Here is an 18,605-nt window from a genome sequence, read left to right on the forward strand (position 1 = left end):
TCATGCGAGCATTCCCTTTTGCCCGTTGTCTGAGCACTCAGAGACGACTACAAACTCTGCGACCGTGCGGGGCTCTCATTTGGCCAGTGCACGGAGGTTCCTTTTCCTTCCTTTTCTTTTTTTTTAAGTTTGCAGAATACATTTTCAGTGCATGATAAAACAATTCGTTATTTCAGCCACTCTCCTGGCAAAGCCCCATCATTAGTTCCATCATTATTCTTATTGTGTTGTTTGGGAGACTGAAGCAGGGGAAGACGGAATGCAAACACGTGTGAAATATCTGTCACTGAAACAATGTGGGCAAGCCAAACAGCCTGAACTTCGCCTTTGAAGAAGGTCTGGTTTAGACATGCTGTAGCTGAAGAGATCTGAACACGCCGCTCCCTTAGGGTGTGTGCTTGTTTGAGCCTTAACAAAAATCTGTTTTAATAGTGGGAGAAAACTCCCTGAGACAGAAGATACTATACTTGCATGTGTGTGTGTGTGTATTTATATATATATTCACAAGGACATAAATACCAGGAGACAGGGATCCCTGGGAACCACGTCAGAACCGCCTGCTCTCCTGACCTAAGCCAAGTTGTGTGCTAAGTTGTATAGACCAATGTTCCGTTCTTTTTGGTGCGTATTGGGAATTGATGATAATCTGAGATCAAGGAGGGTCAGCTGCAACACATATAGACATTTCATTAATCATTTATTTGCAAATGGGCATGAAATAGTTGATCTGTTGTGTAGACTGTGTTAAGTCTCTGTCCTTCTGGGTGCTCTGACCATGAATCGCATGAACCGTTCTCTGAAGTCTCGCATGAGCCAACAGTATTCCAAAGGCAAGGTTCAGAAGCTATTTCACACATGGTGTCAGGCAGCCAGACTCTTCAGGATCCTGAGGCTGGCCCCAGTACCCTTTTGTTTAGACTTACGGCAGCGTGGGCGGTATGCATAAAGTTGGCTGGTAAAGGGCTTGCTGGGTAGAGTGTTGCAGCCTGATTTTGCAAGGATGGGTGTGTCTCTAGAATTTAGAGCTTATCTCTATTATCTTAAGTCACACTAATTAAGTTAATGAGAGTCGATTTCTAACATTCATTATGCTGGTTAGCAAGCCACTGATTTCACCAGTGAAAATTCCAGTTTTAACATTCCTTATGCTAATTATCCAAACTTCTGCTGTTGGAGAGTGTGGTTGTTAATTAGAATGATCGTAGCCAATCCCGGAAGTGCAAAGCTGCCTGCACGAGGGCGCCTGACTCCCCGGGGTATCAGGGGAACTGACACATGGACCGTAACATGAGACTGCGTGTGCCGACATATTTTGAAGCTGATTATAGATATCCTAATAATCATATATACCAAATATCAACTCATGAACTAAAAGCCTAGTGTGTTCTGCCTTTAGAAAGATTATTTTGTGTGAAACAAGGTTTTGACTGTGTGTTTAACACAGAGATTGACTGTGAAATTCCAGAGCAGTGCCTCTTGGTCTGTGTCTGGTTTTCGCACGTCCCAGGTGTCACGCCTGACATCCAGAACCATGGATTGACTTATCTGTGAAATTCAGTGATAATAGTCTTCCTTCATGGGGTTTTTTGAAGGATTCAGTGAGGACACATACATGAAACATGCCTGGCACACAGAAAAACTCCAATGATTATTGGTGTTTAGAGTTCTGATGAAAAGAATATTTTTATAAGTAAATAGCCTTATTAATGCTGACATGAACAAACATTTTAGGTAATAGCAGTATAGGTGAATTTTATGTTATTTTTTTTGAAAATACATTTAACATTTTGGTAGAGATCCTTCCGTGTGCCTTTGTGTATATTTGCATATATATGTATATGTACTTTTTTTTGAGAAACAAGTTGGATCATTCTGTTCATTAGCCCAACTTTGTCATTTATGAACATTTTGTAAACATTTTTCTGTGCCATTACATGTTCCTTGAAAACATGCTTTTTGATGACTTCATAATACTCCATTAGCATACCATCTCTTATTGTTGATTTCTATTTTTTTTTGCTATTACAAATATTATTGTGGTAAATCTGGGAATATAAATACTTCTGTATATTTCTGATCACTTTCTAGGTGAAAGCGTATTTTTAAGACCTTTGATACATGTCACCAAACTTCCTCCCCAATAATTCTGCCAGGTTATAGCTTCTACCACGAGCAGACTCTGGTATCACAGTTTTCCTGCTGTGTGACTCCATGAATGATTTAACCTCCTAGAACTTCCATTTGTTGTCAGGAAAGCAGGGCTCATTATTCTACCCTTGGAGGATTCTCGTGAACAAGAAATGAAATAGCTCCAGTCTTCTGATTTCTGCTCCCGAGACATTAACAGTTAGTGCTTCTGTCCTCAGCTAGTTGTTTGATCTCAGCCCTTCTCCAGGTTTTTAATTGTGTTACAGTGGACCAGTTGCCCTGAGCTCCTCAGTTCCCTACTGTCAGTGAAATGTCTAGTATGTGCACCTTGCCTGGTTGTCACAGCTCTAAGAAAGAGAGGCCGTTTCAGGATCCTAAGAGTCCAAGGAGCCAATAAAACTCATTCAGAAGAAAAAATAAAAGTCACAAGTCTGACCTAAGAACACCAGTGGGAGATTCTGCTGACTACATATTGGAAACTTGTGTCCTGCTTGGTTACGTGAATTATTTCAAGATTCTTCCCATTACTTGGACTACTAGAAAGAACCGATGAAATAAGTTCTGTCCCTCTAGGTCCAGAGGGTGTATGTATTTCCTAGCTCTCAATTTACGTCTGTTGATAATACTTTTTAATCCCACTCTTGAGTGCTCAAATAGATTGATTTACTTGATATTTATTCATTAGATGCTGAGGATATTACCAAGAATTCTGATGTCTAACAATTTATTTATGGATCAGTTACATAAGAGCATCTGTCCTCTTTCTACAAATTCCCCTCCCCGTCAGCTCAGCTCACCCTGCTGTTTCCTCTGGAGTTTCAGCCCTGAGCAATGTAGCCCTTGCAGTGAAAACATCTTGGTGAAACTGAGCATTCTGTGAGTGATACAGTTTTTGTTCCTTCCGCTGAGTTTAAATCAATACCTTAACTTGACTATGAGACTTAGGAATCCAGAACCCCTCAGTGGCTCATTTGAATTCATTGGGGTTGTAACGGGCTGCTCAGTGGTAAAGCTTTCGGGAATCCCTTCAATCAGCCAGCTACCATGCGGGGACTTTGCCTGCTACGAAACTAGATGAAACCTGGGAAGTTAAGCTCTTACTTGAAATGACAGAAAGTGGCTTCCTGAGCTCTATGTCATTATTTGAGTAGAGGCTGGACATCATGTCTCTGCAAAGTGCATTGAGGGGCGAGCTGCTCTGAACTTCTCTATCATTTTTTTTTTTTGTCAAGTCAGGGATTAAACTAGGAGATCATTTTCAATTCTGATGTATGATTTTTTTTCAGCCCACCCTCTCTTCCCCCAATGTGTAAATACCAAGATTTAAAAAATTTGCTTGAGAAGTAATCTTCAATCGTGCACAAAAAATTCAGGAGTTTAAGATAAGTGTGCATCCAAGAATGCCAGAGATAATTCATGTAACAAGTAAATTGCTTGAGCTGGCAATAAAATATTTAAAAGAAGAAATATACTTTCATAAAATACTTGTTAGGAAGAGGGGGTGGTAAGCATATGGTAAGACTGTGACAATTTCATTGAGAATCCTATTCATGTAAGCTAAATAAATTGCACATTGCAAAGATTTGTAGATATTGTCGGGTGCCTTTGAAGTTTTAGTGCCCAGTAATAGATACGTTGGCTTATTTTTAATCCATGCCTTCTGTAGGCACAGACTGTTCTGGAAACTTTGGAGAAAGCCAGATATAATAATAATAGTAGCTACAATGTATTGAGTGTTTACTGTGAGCCCAGCAGCTCACTGTTTCGTGAGCACTGAGTTCTCCCAGTAGCCCTCTGAGTGAGAGACTGTTGTTATTCCCACGTTGCCTTTTCACAGATGGGGAAATGAAGGGACACAGAGGTTAGATTACTTGCACCGGGACATCAGCCAGTATGTGGCAGAGCTGGAGTTCCTGGTGGTCTGACCTCAGAGCTAACCCTCTGAACTAGCCTGTACTTTGACCTCTTGACCTAGAGGACAAACAAAATCCTTTGCCCAAAAAGCTTGGGTGGGGAGACAAGACAAATGCATGACTCGTTTCCGTAATACTTAACTGTGACTGTTACTTCCCTATTGCTCTTGTAACCAACTGGGTGTCTTTGGAGACTTGGGAGCCGTGTTCTCTCCACCATTCTGGGTAGAATTTCCAACCAGTCTGTTACTTTTCTGAGCCTGTTCTTGCCCTCTGTTATGCTAAATTCAAACACAGAGACAATGGAAAATAGGAGTTTGTGGCCACTATAAATCTACACACACCTTGTATAAACGTAAGGCAGGCACGGAATTGAAAACTGAAATAGCTCTGCACAGGCTGCACTGAAATACCAGAAAAAATAGAGACTGCGCCTGCAGATTGCATGGGCTAAGTACTTAGTACATCGGAGGCACAGATCTTTTGTGGCTCAGATCTATTGTGGGATTGCGCTGGGATACAGCTAGGCTCTTTGTGCTAAATTGAGGCTCTTAGTTTGACAAACTAAGGCCAGGAAAAGGTCATTCAGGCATCTCTGATCAGGGATTAATAGAGAATTCTGGGGAGAACAACTTGAATTGCAAAGGGAGTTTCATTTCTTAAAGGTACACCCACCACCAGTTCAAGTTCAGTTGTGTGTGAAGCCCTGCGGCATGCGAATTAAATGCTCCTCCGGCTCTCTGAGGGGCCAGACGTTCCCCTTGATCGTTCCACCCTGTCTGTGGTTCCATGTTCTGTCTCCCACTCTCCTGTAGAATTCCATCTCTTGCTGAAGGCCCGCTTTGGTTGTGTGCACTTTCTGTGGGACTCGGGACTCCAGGCAGTGCCGGTGCCAGGTGACTGGGAGGAGGTGGGAATGCCTGCCGGTTAAGCGGCAGGAAGCCTTATGTCTCATGCACCCAGGTTGGCTAAGAAAACACTTTCAGGTTTTTCGAATTCCTTTTACTGCCTGGGGTGTGACCCCTTATTCTTTGCTTAGCTTTCTTCCTTAGATTCTAACTAAACTCTTTTTTTATTTTTCTCTGAATTTCTTTAGGAAAAGAAAATGATGGCTTTTGGGGAGTTAATTAACTCCTTTCATACTGACACCCAGTTTAATAAGAATTTAAAGGCTCTAATTAAAAATTTTCCTCATCAGTGGCCTTTGGTGGGGATGTAGCTTTTGTTACTTTTCAAAAAGACACTAACTCTTGTTTAAGACCACCGTTTTTTCTAGTCTCTGTACTTCTTGATGTGTTTGAAGTATTTCATAATTAAAAACCCTGCTGCATTCCTCCCCCAAACATATTTTTTAAATTTTATTATAATTGTGTTTGACTAGGTCCTGCTCACACGTAAATGTAAATTGTATTTCCAGGAGAGCCAGGCGTGTTCTTTTGCACAAGTTCTCTTTGAAACCAGCTGAACACTCCACACTGGTCGGCTCTGTGACCTCGGGCAAGCCGTGCGATGCTTTGAACCTCCCTGTCCTCCTCTGTAAAGTAAGGACAGTGTTCCAGCCGACTGCAGAGAGGACTCGTGAGGAACAAATGGGTCTCCTGCCTGAAGCATGGAGGGCAGGACTTGGCACGCAGTGAATGACCAGTTGTTTAAGAAGAAAAATGCAATGGAGTTATAAGCAAAAGCTTGTTTTTCCCTTTGTGATGCTGACAGATCCTTCGTGGTTATCACGAGCCTGTGTTTGGAGCCAGCACAGTCTGAGTGTAAACCTCAGCGCTGTCCTGCAGACAGTGTGTGTGAATTTGACCTCATTGTAGGTGAAATGCGGGCCACAGTACCTACCTTATGAATACGAAAATTAGAGAAAATTGTGTAAAGAAGTGCTTAAAATACTTCGGCACACAATAAACACTCCATAAATGATAATTATCTTTCCATTATGACTCAAATTGGCATATTTCCCTCTGGGCTTTCAAATGCAAATTTTAAACCCTCAGAATTACAGCATAAGTACAATTTCATGTCTTGCTTTTCTGCAAGTAATACTTTATTACAAATGTCTTTCGCAGTAACTGCACAAACTTCAAAGCCATCATGTTAATGAGTGCATAATATTTCATTAAGTAGTTATATAATAGTTGATTTGACCGTTCCTTTTGTGTTACATGTTGAAGTTATTTCCAAGTTTTACCAATATAAGTGAGACCACATGAAACATCTTCATACACAGAGCCTTTCGTATTTTGTATCTTTCCCTTAGAAAAGGTTCCATGAAGTACTCTTCTCAGTGTCTGTTTTCATGATTCTTTGAAGGTATTCTTCATCTCCCGCATCGAACCCCAGGCTTCTTTGTGGGCTTGCCACTTTCTCCTCCATACCTAGCACTTTTTTAATGAGTGCTCAGTAAATATTTATTGACTTAGTGCACAAATGCCCATGTTGTATTAGTTTCCAAAAATGGTGAGACTTCATGTTTTCATTTTATGATCTTAATAATAGTCTTAAAAGCAGAGAACTGTTCTGTCCATTGGGGAACTAGAAAAGGGAACAATTGTTGCGCGTGGGTCACCGGCTAGCAGTGACCACGGCACACTGTGGATGGCTCGACGATAAACACGCGAGAAAAAACACACATTCACAGAGACAAACCAGTTTCTGTGGGGAAGTAGGGACAGAATGGCCACCCCCCCTAGTGGGGAGCGCGCTGATTTACCGTCCATACCTGCTTTTATTAGGCTCATTTTGCATAATAACTCAGGTAACGTACAATACTCATTAGGGGAAGTAAGGAATATATAAAACAAAGAACTCTGCCGGTCTATTGAGTTGGGGGGTCAAAGAGCTGTAAGGCTGAGGAACAAACTAGCTTCCTCCCTAAGACCCTCCTCATTCAACTAAGAGCATTCTTGGACAAAGAAGGTTTCACAGTAATTTACATGTTCTTTCTTAGGCCTGATCACCCCCGGGAAATCCGCACTTCCCAGTACCGAACTGTACTTCCCCGTCATTGTTTCAGGCTTAGGTGGAGCGCGGGAACTAAGGCCACCGAGAGATAAGGAGATTTTCTTCCGGACACTGAGAACTCAGACTTTGTCAAAGCCGAGGAGTGAGGGTCCATCACCCCCTTTTGCTGCAGCCCCCCCAAGTCCTTCTTTTGGGGGGCCTCCCAAAGTGATCGTGCCTGGCTTGGGTTGTTCCCCCCGTGGGGAATCTTACCCGTCTTTGGCTAACCGACCAAGCTTTTTGGGGGGTTCAGTTATGAACAAAGCAGCAGAAGCAGCATTACTGCCAGGGAGATAAGCCTTTGTCTCCTTGCCGGCTCACGGTTCCAAGGGCGTTCCCTTAGCCTAGCCTAGGCGGGGGTTTCAGTTTTCTGATACCAGTCAGGGTGGTTCCCAACAAACAATAACAGGTACGGTTTCCTGAGCACTGTCTGTGTGTGCCCCAGGGACATCTTCAGTACATGGCATGCATGCTCTCCTCCGATGTGCTCAGCAGTCTCCTGGGTAAGTGCTGCTTCGTAGACCAGGAGGCGCAGAGGGGGGAGCTGTCTTGTCCGACATCAGACAGGTGGGGAGCGGTAGAACCCAGATTCAAACCCGGCAGTCGGGCCCTTAGTCTGAGTGCCTGATGACAAGGCTGCTTCCCCCGCCACCCCGACCCCGATTTTACTTTTCCAGCAGCAAATCCCTTTACACTTCAGCCTGACACGGTATTTCCCAGGGAGCCTGAACTTGTTGTCCAGATTCCAACAAGGTGTGCCCCAGGGCTGCCCCTCAGCCTGAAGGATGGAGCATCGGTCCCAGAGCAACAGCCAGAACTACTTAGCGCTCTGCTTGTTGAACAGGAATCTCACCCTTGCAGTCCAACAAGGGAAGGATGTGTGGATGTATTTTTATAAGCCTTGGAGTTTTTACTGAAGGGAAGACTTTTATTAGATTGTTTAACATCCAAGACAGCCGGTGGATTTAGAACATTGTCTGCGTGGGCCTCGTTAACCCACGTAGGAGTATCTGGGACCAAGCATACAAAGGATGTGATCCCAGGGATTACCCGGTGATGCTTCCCATTGAGTTAGTAATTGAAACGGCAGAGCACCTTTTAAAAAGTATCAGCTACGTTGTTATAGCCATTTCTTCAGTTTCTCTGTGAGACCATAGAAAAGATATACATTGGTCTCTGCCCCCAGCCCCTGGCACAGAGCTTGTAACACTGTCGTACTATCCTAAGTTATCGAGCACTGGGAACATCTCTTGTTTTAGTATTTGTCTTTGACCCTGTCCCTGACACAGGGCTCTTGCCACCCTTGTGGGTCACTAGGTCATACAGCGCCAGGAGCGTCTTTTGTCTGAATGAGGCGACTCTCATCCTGGACGGGGGCTGGTCAGCGGAAAGACCAAGTCACGATCAGAAGCTTGGAATTTTCCGCCCCACCCCTCATCCTCTCAGGAGAGGAGAGGGGCTGGAGATGGAGTTAGTAACTGGTCGTGCCTCTGTGAGGAAGCCCCCCTAAAATCCCATCAGCATGAGGTCCGGGGAGCTTCCAGGTCGGTAAACACACCCATACTGGGAGGGTGACTCGCCCCGACTCCATAGGGGCAGCAGTTTCTGTGCTCGGGATCCTCCCAGACCCCACTCTGTGCACCTCTTCTTCTGGCTGTTCATCTGTGTCCTTCATTGTATCTTTTAATGAACTGGTACATGTAAGTAAGCATATCCCTGAGTGCTGTGAGCTGTTCTGGCAAATTAATTGAACCCAAGGAGCGGGCTGTTGGAACCTTCAGTCTCCACCCAGTTGGTCGGAAGCACAGGTGATAACCTGGGCTTGTGGCTAGTGTCTGAAGTCCGTGTGGGGGTCCTGTGGGACTGAGCCCGTGACCAGTGGGGTCTAATGTTAACTCCGGGTACATAGTGGCAGAATCGGGTTAGACTGCAGCACACCAGCTGGTGTCAGAGACTTCCTGTTGTTGTGGGGGGTATCCCCCACCTTTGGTGACCAGAAGTGTCAGCAGTGTAGTGTTTGGTGTGAGAAGTAAAGAGGCTCACAAGGAGAAACAAGCACACAGTAGGGGAAGAGCTGCGTTTTCCCTGCACAGGGAAGAAACTGAGTTTCTCTGTTTTACTCTGCTTTCCCCTTATCCGTTTACTGTTGGGCTGGGAATGAAAAAAAATTTGTGTCTATAGAACTGCCATGTTTTCCCCCCCTTTTAAAATGACTAAACCTTAATAACAACAGTTGTTTTATCCTTACACTGCTATTAGCATATAGATATTTGATTGTCTTAGTCATTTGTATGTAGCTTTTGTTCTGGATACTCTGGTTAATTTGTGATGTTACATGCTTGGAATTTTTTTTATAAACTTGCCGTGGACGGAGTGGTTCCACCTGTGCACAGGGAGTGGCAGCAGGAAGGGCGTGGTGTGCACCATCGTGTTCTTGCTGCTGACGTTTACGACAGCACCCAGCTCCCAGTTGTGACCTGACGCCTTGCTCACCCTCCTCCGGTTTTGTCCCCAAGAAATGATGGTCATGTTTAGCATTGAAATCTTTTCCTCGGGAGGTAAAGGGGTCTCCAGGTTGGTGTTTGACAATCAACCAAGGAATTCTAACAGGCAGACACGGTGTCGGAACAGAAGCGCTTCCTGTGCACACGTTTCGTCCTCCAGCCCCTGCAGGATGTGCGAGGGCGCTTCGCTGGGTTCCCTCAGAAAGCGAAATGCATCTGGAGATGAGGGAGGTACTTCTATTCAAGAGACACAGCAGTTCCATCTCACCCTGCCTCGCCTAAACTTATCAAAGTAAAACCACCTCAACATAGAGGAAAATACCTTTGGGATAGCAGGAAGGACCATGCCTGAGGCCATATGTCATTTTTTGGTGATTTGAGATGAGAATCCTGTAAACATAGCTCTTTAAGGAGGTGGCATGCTGGGTGTGAATCCAGATTCTGCACTTACTAGCTGGGTGTCTTTGATCAAGTTTCTTTACCTACCTGAGTCTCATCTTCCATCTCCTCATCCTCATGTCACTGACTCACAGGTTGCATGTGACGATTAACTAAGACAGGGCACATCATGTGCCCAGCACAGCCTAGTAGGAGCCTAGTTTCTCAAGAATGAGTTCTTTCCTGGGCCTGCAACTCTAATTCCGTCTCTGTTGCTGATGACACCCGCGACCAAGGGGAAGCTGGTTCACCCTGCAGGGCTCAGTGTTGTCACGGAGATGTATTAGTGACCCCTGGAGGTGATGTAAAGAACAGGTCAGATAGGCTTTGTGAAATACAAACCAGCACAAGGCAAGCCCCTGTTGATGTTTCCTCTTAGTCACAGGTTGCCAACTGAATGGGGTGCCTTACTGTGAGGGTCCCACTGCGAGGGGCCCCTGGTCAGGTCTAGGTCCATGAGGAAATTGGTAGCCTCTTTGCGGGCCACAGGGAGAGTAGGAAGTAATGGTTAACCAACGTCTGCCTTGGGCCACTAGGTTTACTTTGCCTCATTGAATCCTCAGAGCCATCCCGCTGAGTACTCATTGTGGAAAGAGCTGAAGAAACCCAGGTTTAAATTCCAGCTGGGCCACTTACTAGCTATGTGAGCTTGAGCAAGTTATATCCGAGGCCCAGTTTCCTTGTTTGGAAATGATGAGAGTAAAAGTCTCTTGCCTCATAGGACTGTTGAGAAAATTAAATGAGATAGTGTTGGTAAAGCCCCTGGCATGTAGTAAGCCCTTGGTTAAAGTATCATTAACCTCGATGTTGTTGAGATTTGGTGGGGTGGAAACAGAGCTTTGGAAAATGATACTTTGTTCAAAGGAAACACCCGCTCTGAAGACATAGTGGACTGGCCTACATGTAAAGAAGATTGTACAAATTACATAAAAATGAATGAATCTGGGGGAAGGAGAAGGTAGAGGTAAAAACAACAGAAGGAGAGTTACCAGGGCATCTGTTTATTTATTCTCTGGATGTTCATTGGATTTACTTATGCCGTTAGAGATAATTCATTGACGAAATGTAAAGCAAGCTGCTAACCATTTCACCTCTCAGAATAGGGACGAAACAAGAGGAAATTACGACTGAGCTTAAATCTGATGAACAGTGAAGAAATGGCTGATAGAGGGAACTCGTGGGAACCTGTTCTGGTGTTTGTCAGTCAAGAGCATAAGAGTTGGTCCCGGGCCTTTTCGGTGCCAGGCACTGACGTGGTCCTGCTTCAGCGTGAGGACGAGTGTGTCATAATTCGGGGTGGCGCAGGTGGCATGCGGCGTGGAAAGCTTCCCATTGGGGGAGGTTGCTAAGCAGGTGAGAGATGACCAGTGAAATGTCATGGGTGGGATGTGGCACCAGGTGAGAGTCTGGGCTGGATTCTTGGTGAAAAAGCCACATTTTGCATGACGTCCAAGTTAGCAACAGTAAAACTATACAGAGGTCACATTTTAAATATTAAAAATGAAAAGTTGGCTAATGGAGTCAGTCACATTGGGGGTAGGGGAATAACCACGTAAAATAGAAAAACACCAATAACTAAGTGCCTTTTAGCCACTAAAATGTTCATGTCAGGTCAGGGTTTATTTGAAATTGACAACACAGAAATGGCTCTGTGATCTTTCATTCTGATCTCGGTCCGGAGACACATCTCTAACTCAGATGGGCCACTTTATCCTCTGCTGGGAGTTGTCTGTCGGGACTGAATATGTAAATGCCCTCTCCAGTTTTTATATTTTATTATTTTGGGATATATTCTTTTCCATTACAAATTGAGATTAAATATTCTTTAGGAGTGAGGAAACTGTATAATGTCAAGCAAAGACATCTGAATTATTCTATCAGTTTAAAGTTCTACAGTTATACCTAAAGATTCTGGGTAACTTATCAAAACAAAAATGAATCTTACTTCAAGGGTTTACTAGCCACTATGGGAACATTATATTGAAGTCATACATTATATCAGGATATTCCTACTTGAAAAGTGTTGTGTTTAAAATAATTTGTAGGTGTGATTAAATATTGATTCACATATTCAGCATCATGCCATTTACTTTGTCAGGAGGACTAAAATCTGATTTTTATTGTCAGGTTTTTTAAACATAGTCAATAGGGAAGGGAAGAAAAGCTCTTGCTGTGTACTCAACATCATAATAGGTGTTTTCACATACCCCGGCTCCTTGAAAACTCCCGCCCCCCTGCGCTGGCTATCTGGGTCCAGTACCCTCACGATCCCGGGGCCAAATCAAAGCTGTGGTTCTGAGTGATCGTGTGATTTTGATCTGGATGCTTAATTTCTCTGAGCCTCTGTTCTCACCCCAGAAAGATAATACACCACGAAGGCAGATAGGAGGTTAAAATGAGCCGGTGCAGGTAAAGTGCCCGGGATGGAGCTTGTTACACACGGTCTGTGCCAGTGAGTTTTAACTGTTGTCGGTGTTACCCCACTTCCACAGCTGAGGAAGTCATGAAAAGATCTGGACAGTGTCAGATGAAAAGGTGCTTGATGGTGGCAAAAGATCTCTTCCTGGAGAAGCTTTGAGTAGCGTTTCTCTTACCCTTTCATGTAAAAACTGGAACCACATTCTCCCCACCCTCCACCCCCAGCCAGGTCTCTCCATCTCTGAGAGCTTGCATTCTGTGGGGGTGGGGGTGGCAGGCAGTACAAAATATTTTAAAAGTAGGATAATTATTTACAGTGATGAATACTATGTGATCCAGGCTATGGCCCCACTTGGGTAATCAGGGGTGTCTCCGAGGAGGTGAGTAGAGGCTTGAACCCTGCCAGGAGCTGCTGGCCACCAGAAGATCTGGGTATGTTCCTACAGGGAATGCAGTGAACAGCGAAAGAAAAAGAAAAGGAACAGAGTCCTAGACACTGACAACAGTATGGTGATTACCAGAGGGAAAGGGGGATGGGGGAGGGGGATGGGTAAGGGCGGGGGAAGAAGAGGGGAGAAAAGGACCGAGCAAGTCCTGTGAAGAGAAAGCAGGCCGGTGAACCTGTAGACGGTTGGGGCAGCAGGGAGGGGCCGCAGCCTGGGTCACGTCGCCCGGTCTGGAAGCGGCTCTCGCAGAGCCCCGAGGCCACGAGGAAGAGTGGGTTTGTTACAAGAGCAGTGGTACTATGAAGGGTTGCAGCAGGGCATTGACATGTCCTCATTCTACTTTTTATTCATCTGTAAGGGAAAAGATTTGAAGAAAGTTTTATGTAAACCAACTTAATAAAAAATTAGCATCAAAAGGGAAGTGCAGGAGTTTTTTTTAAAGTAAACTTATGCAAATTCTTTTATCAAAAGGAGACTCGTTTTATCATGCAAACTTCAGCATCTGACAGTGTCCCACTTCCTGAACTCTTCCCGCCCAACCCCACTCTTCAGGACCCAGTAGAGGTCCCACCTCCCTGTCAGTTTCTCCACATCATTCTCTCCCTTTTATCTTCCACCCTTTCATCCTTTCTTCTTCCTGTGTTTTGTTCTTTCATTCCCTGCGGTAGCCCCTGGTATCCTGACCTTTTCAACCACACTTTCAAGGATTCTAACTACTGGGCAGATTGCACTATAATTCCCAAATTCAAATTTAGCAGCCTGGCCTTCAAAAGCAGCCAGTTGATTAGTTTTATAATCCATCCACGTTGAACACCCATTGTGTGCCGGAGTTTGCACTAGACAGCAAGGATTGAAATATAAGTAACTTCTGTCCCCTGCCTCAGCATTTTATCGTCTAATGTGGTACATCTGTAAGCTGATGATTGATCAGTTGATTGATTGATAGATAGAGTCATTAATTCAGGTGACATTTACTGCATGCCTTCCCTGTCCCAGGCATTGTTCTTCCAGAGCATACAGGACCCCTTTCTAGTGGGATTAGATGTTCATTAAGGAGAGTTGGATGAAGAACAACCCTTTATTTACTGAGTGTTTACCAGACCTAGGTTCTGTGATGACCAGATCACATGTGATTTTAACTAATTGTTAGGGCAAGTCCATATTATTATTTCCATTTAAAGGTGAGGCAGTTGAAGATTAGAGAATTTAAGCCAAATGCCCAGGGTTGCCCAACCTTGGACTCAACCCTAAATCTCTCTAATAGGGCCATTGCGTAATCACAGTGCCGTTGGTGGCAATACTGGGACGTTTCTGTGCTGTTGCCTCTTCCAGAAAAGAGCAGAGCTGAGGTGGGAGCACAGGGCGTGTGTAGCGTGGACAAAGGGTGGGGTGGAGGGGCTGGAAATGCCTCATCTCCAGTCCACTCTCTCCCCCTTCGGGTAGGCAATTGCTTAACCACACAGACACTGTTCTTCCCACCCCGGTACCTTTTCTTAAGCTTCCCTGTGCTCCGTCTTTCCCTTCATCTCTGTCCGTCACACCCATAACCAGACTTTGGGTCCGACTCAAGTCCCTCCTCCTCCAGTGGCTTCTGCAAGTCCTCCCTTCCCACAAGATGAGTCTCTACTTTCCTTCTCGCAGTGAAGTATTTTCTTTTAAACATGGCAGCCCTGCTCAGGGCTGTCTTGCACGTCAGCTCTTCTGCATTCCTCTGTTTCCTCCCAAGAGACTAATGACTCCTTGAGCACAGGCATCCCTGCTGCTCGCGGCATGGGTGCAGCCCCTCACACACAAGGACCCTGGTCCTCTGCATGGTGCTTCCTCCAAAGCCATGGCCCCCACAAAAGCATTATTCCCACTGTGCGTCTTTAACACCCATCTTTTACCATTGTGAGAGTCCAGGGAGGAATTCTCTTTTGTTAAGAGAGCCTCCATAGGTATGTCTTTGGAGAACTGCTTTAGGACTTGGTAATTTCCATAAGGTCCAATATTACTCTCTTCACGGCCTCTTAGGTAAGTCAGAGCTTCTTAAGAAAGCATCAAGTTGATAAAATAAATAGACTCTCTGGATCTGTCCACCTTGAGTTCTAACGTAGTCCCCTTCCTCTTGGGACAAGCTTTTCATTTTCCATAATACTCAGCTGTCAGAGCCTCCCAGGGTGCGGAATCTGGGAAGCGTTTGGAATCTGGAAGGTGCTGGGTTCCTCTGCATTCGGCCTGCACCGCTCTGGTATTAGGAAAATGAGACTGACAGGGTCTACGTACGTGTCTGCCGGCACGTGCAGAACAGAAAGATAGCCTTGTAATAGGGAAGAAGAGTCTCAGAGGGGAAAAAAATAATAAAATCAAGCTGGTTTATGGTTTGTCAGTCCAAAAAGCTTTTAAGCCATATCTATAAAGGTGTATCCATTTAATGTTTGTTCTGCATTTCAGGCCTCATTGTGTGATAAGTGGTGTCAATTTTGTCCCTTTAAGCCTGATCTCCTGGGGGCTGAGTTGTGAGCAGTTAAACTTTATTTGAAAGAACTGTATCGATTGGGCTTTGATTTGGTCTTTCTTTACCAAACAGAGGCACTAAATAATGGTTTGGCCTCCCTAATAGAGCTTTTTTTTCCTGTTTTTTTTTTATTTCACTTTATAGGTCTCTCTCTCTCTGCCCCCATTTTCTGCTTTCCATTTCCAACTGTTCTGCTTAAAAAGACTAAAGTGGTATGAGAGAGGGAAAAAAGGAAAGAAAAATCAGCTATCACATTGAGAGCATAATTGATTCAATAAATAACGTCTTTCAATTCCCAAGGCAAACCTGAACATCTTCGCGTGCGTCAGTTAGTGTTCGGCTCAGTAAGTGGTGCGCTCCTCAGGTGGACGAGGGGGAAGTTCACAGAGCTTTCCTAAGGGAAGGGTGTGCTTCTCTGGCTTTAAAGACGTACCATCTTGATTTAGGTGCCCACTCTGCAAAAAGAAGCTTAAAACAGAATAACATGGCAGTTTCTAGTCTTCCTGAAAATCGAAGAAAGACGTTTAATTATTGTCCAGGGGTTTGTTGAAACAACAAAAAATTGAAACCGGGGAAGGAAATCCACTAAGACAATAAGCTAGATGAGGGCAGGAACTCTGTTTTTTTCACCATTTATCGCCAGCGCACATAGTAGGTGCACCATAAATATTTGTTAGCTGGATCTGTTGAATGAATGAGAGAAGATGTGAGAACAGTTTTGGTCTTAGGTTAAATTTCATTCCCCTGGATGTTTTACCTCTTCCTTCTCTCCTTTCCCCCTAACTCTTTAAGAGGAAAGGAGCTCTGGCGTACAAGATTGCAGTAGATACCCTATCTTCAGACATGTTTCAGGAGAACTATTTCATCATTTCTCAGACTGGCAGAGTGGGAAGGGATCTTGGAAGTGATGTCAGGGTGCCATTGACACATTCTAGTGAATGGACTTGTTGTGCTTCAGAACCACGTGAGACGTGCTATCAGTCTACAGATTCCAGGGCCCACCACTGGAAGTTGTGATTGAGTCAGTCTGCATAGGGCTTGGGCGTCGGTATTTGCTTTTGTGGGTTCCTAGGAATGTCCATGAGCAGCTGAGTGTGGAAAGCACTGCCCAGTGAGCCCCGAAATCCCCTGCACTCTCTGGTCTAATTTATTTCCTAAGAAAAGCGACTAGTGCATGGTACCCAGGAGAATCACTGGTGGAGCTGTGACCCAGTGCTCCTGACAGTGCATGTGGTCCCACAGTTTGGCGGTTTGGTTCACCCAATGCTCCATGTTCCTTGGCCTTCTGTCGAGGTCTCTTTATTTTTTAAAAATTTTTAAATCATCACCTGAGGATATGTTTATTGATTTTTCAGAGAGAGAAGAAGGGTGGAGAGAGAGAAAGAGTGAGAGACAGAGACATTGATGTAAGAGAGAAACATCAATCAGTTGCCTTCCATAAGTGCCCCAACTAGGGATTGAACTTGAAACCTAGGTGTGTGCCCTGACCGGTGATTAAACCTGCAGACTTCTGATGTATGGGATGATGCTCCAACCAACTCAGCCACCCACCAAGGATCTGTCAAGGCCTTTTAATGAATACTTCTTCCTTCCAAAACATGGCAATATTTGTGGTAATGGCCAGCCAGAATCTAAAGGACCTTCTGAAACCTTTAAGGAAATACTACCTTTTGTTGAGTATACCTTGGTACTAATTACAGGGGTGGGCAAAAGTAGGTTTATAGTTGTAATACAAATAAATAATACAATAATTAATACATAATAATAGAAGAGTAAACTCTGTGTTTCACATACTCCTAACTGTAAACCTACTGTTGTGTACCCCTGTATATTTTGTTGTCTTCTCTTTGGCATGCACCCCCCTCTTGTGGCTCAGAGTAAACCTCGAAGAGAGAGTCTCTTCCTTGTCCTTGTAGGCCCACCCAACCCCACTTGAGCACGAAAAGCATCTGGGTGCTTGTTGCTTGAGCCCCATGAAATCAAAGTCTTCCTGAGAGGGTCCTGGGGACCTGCATGGTAAGTTAGCTTTTTTTTTTTTTAAGGATTTTATTTATTTATTTTTGGAGAGAGGGAAAGGGAGAGAGAAAGAGAAGGAAAGAAATATCAATGCGTGGTTGCCTCTTGCATGCCCCACACCGGGGACTTGGCCTACAACCCAGGCATGTGCCCTGACTGGGAATCAAACCAGCGACCCTTTGGTTGCAGGCCAGCGCTCAATCCACTGAGCCACACCAGTCAGGGCTGGTAAGTTAGCTTTGATCATTAGAGCAGTTTAGAGAGAACTGCTCTCTCCCGGTCTCTGAGAACTGTGTGTCCCATGCCCCCAGATCCAGCCTTGACTTCCTTAAGTCCCTTGTTCATAATTACATCACATCCTTGCTTTTCATCTGATGGGTTATCCTCCAGTCTTCAGAACTCATCCTCGAAGGAAGGCAGAGGGAATATCGGCTCTCATCTTTCTTCCAGGGTAGAATTGACTGGCCACAGTGGGTGGGTGGACGATTTGAAAGGTACACAGTGGAGCGAGCATTGTGAGAAAGTTAAGGGGTGGCCCCTGAAACAGAATAGAATGTGTTTTTTCTCTGCTTTGTTACTTAATAGCTGTATAACTTTGGGCGCATTATTTAAACCTCTTTGAGCTTCTCTTGCCTTATCAGTAAGATGAGGGGTAAGAATAGTACTTATTTAAGGTTTTGTGCATATTAAACAAGGTGTCCTTGGTCAGCTGTCAGGACACACTGAGAGATGGAGGTCTGGGTGCAGAGGGTTACTGAAGTGATTGCTCAGGGACAACCCTTGTGAGGGAGTAAGGACAGCAGGATTAGGCTGCTGGTGATGTTGTTCTGTGATGCAGTGGTGATGAAGGTCTCAGCTGATCCCTTGGGCAGCTGGAGATGGGATGCTTCCGGAGTTGTTCCAAATTGAGGGAAGGGGGCCAGGCCTTTGGACCCCTGTATGCACCGGTCACTGGATGTGGGCTGCCCCTGGAGAGGCGCCGTGATCCCAGGTAAGGCAGCTGCCTTTGGCTGAGAGGGTGGCTGTGTGCTATTGGCCGCCGACAGGGCTGGCAGGTGCCAGAAGGGGTGCCCGAGTCCCAGAGCGGGTCTCATCGGTACACCCAGCACGCACTACCCAGGCTAATGTACATAAAACCTTGGCAGTGAGCATAGCACGTTTGCACATGTCCAATTAATTTTAACTATTACCATTATTATTCTAGCTCTGGCGGTGCCACTTA

General features: G+C 44.8%; 1 protein-coding gene across 1 annotated transcript in view; it reads left to right on the forward strand.

Moving 5' to 3' along the window:
- The window catches only part of PRELID2 (PRELI domain containing 2), a 66,552-nt gene that overhangs the window by 39,415 nt on the left and 8,532 nt on the right, over nucleotides 1-18,605 (forward strand). The window lies entirely within an intron of this gene.

Source organism: Phyllostomus hastatus, unplaced genomic scaffold (assembly GCF_019186645.2).
Source record: "Phyllostomus hastatus isolate PE091 unplaced genomic scaffold, TTU_PhHast_1.1 phas_contig_150, whole genome shotgun sequence".
Classification (NCBI taxonomy): Eukaryota; Metazoa; Chordata; class Mammalia; order Chiroptera; family Phyllostomidae; genus Phyllostomus; species Phyllostomus hastatus.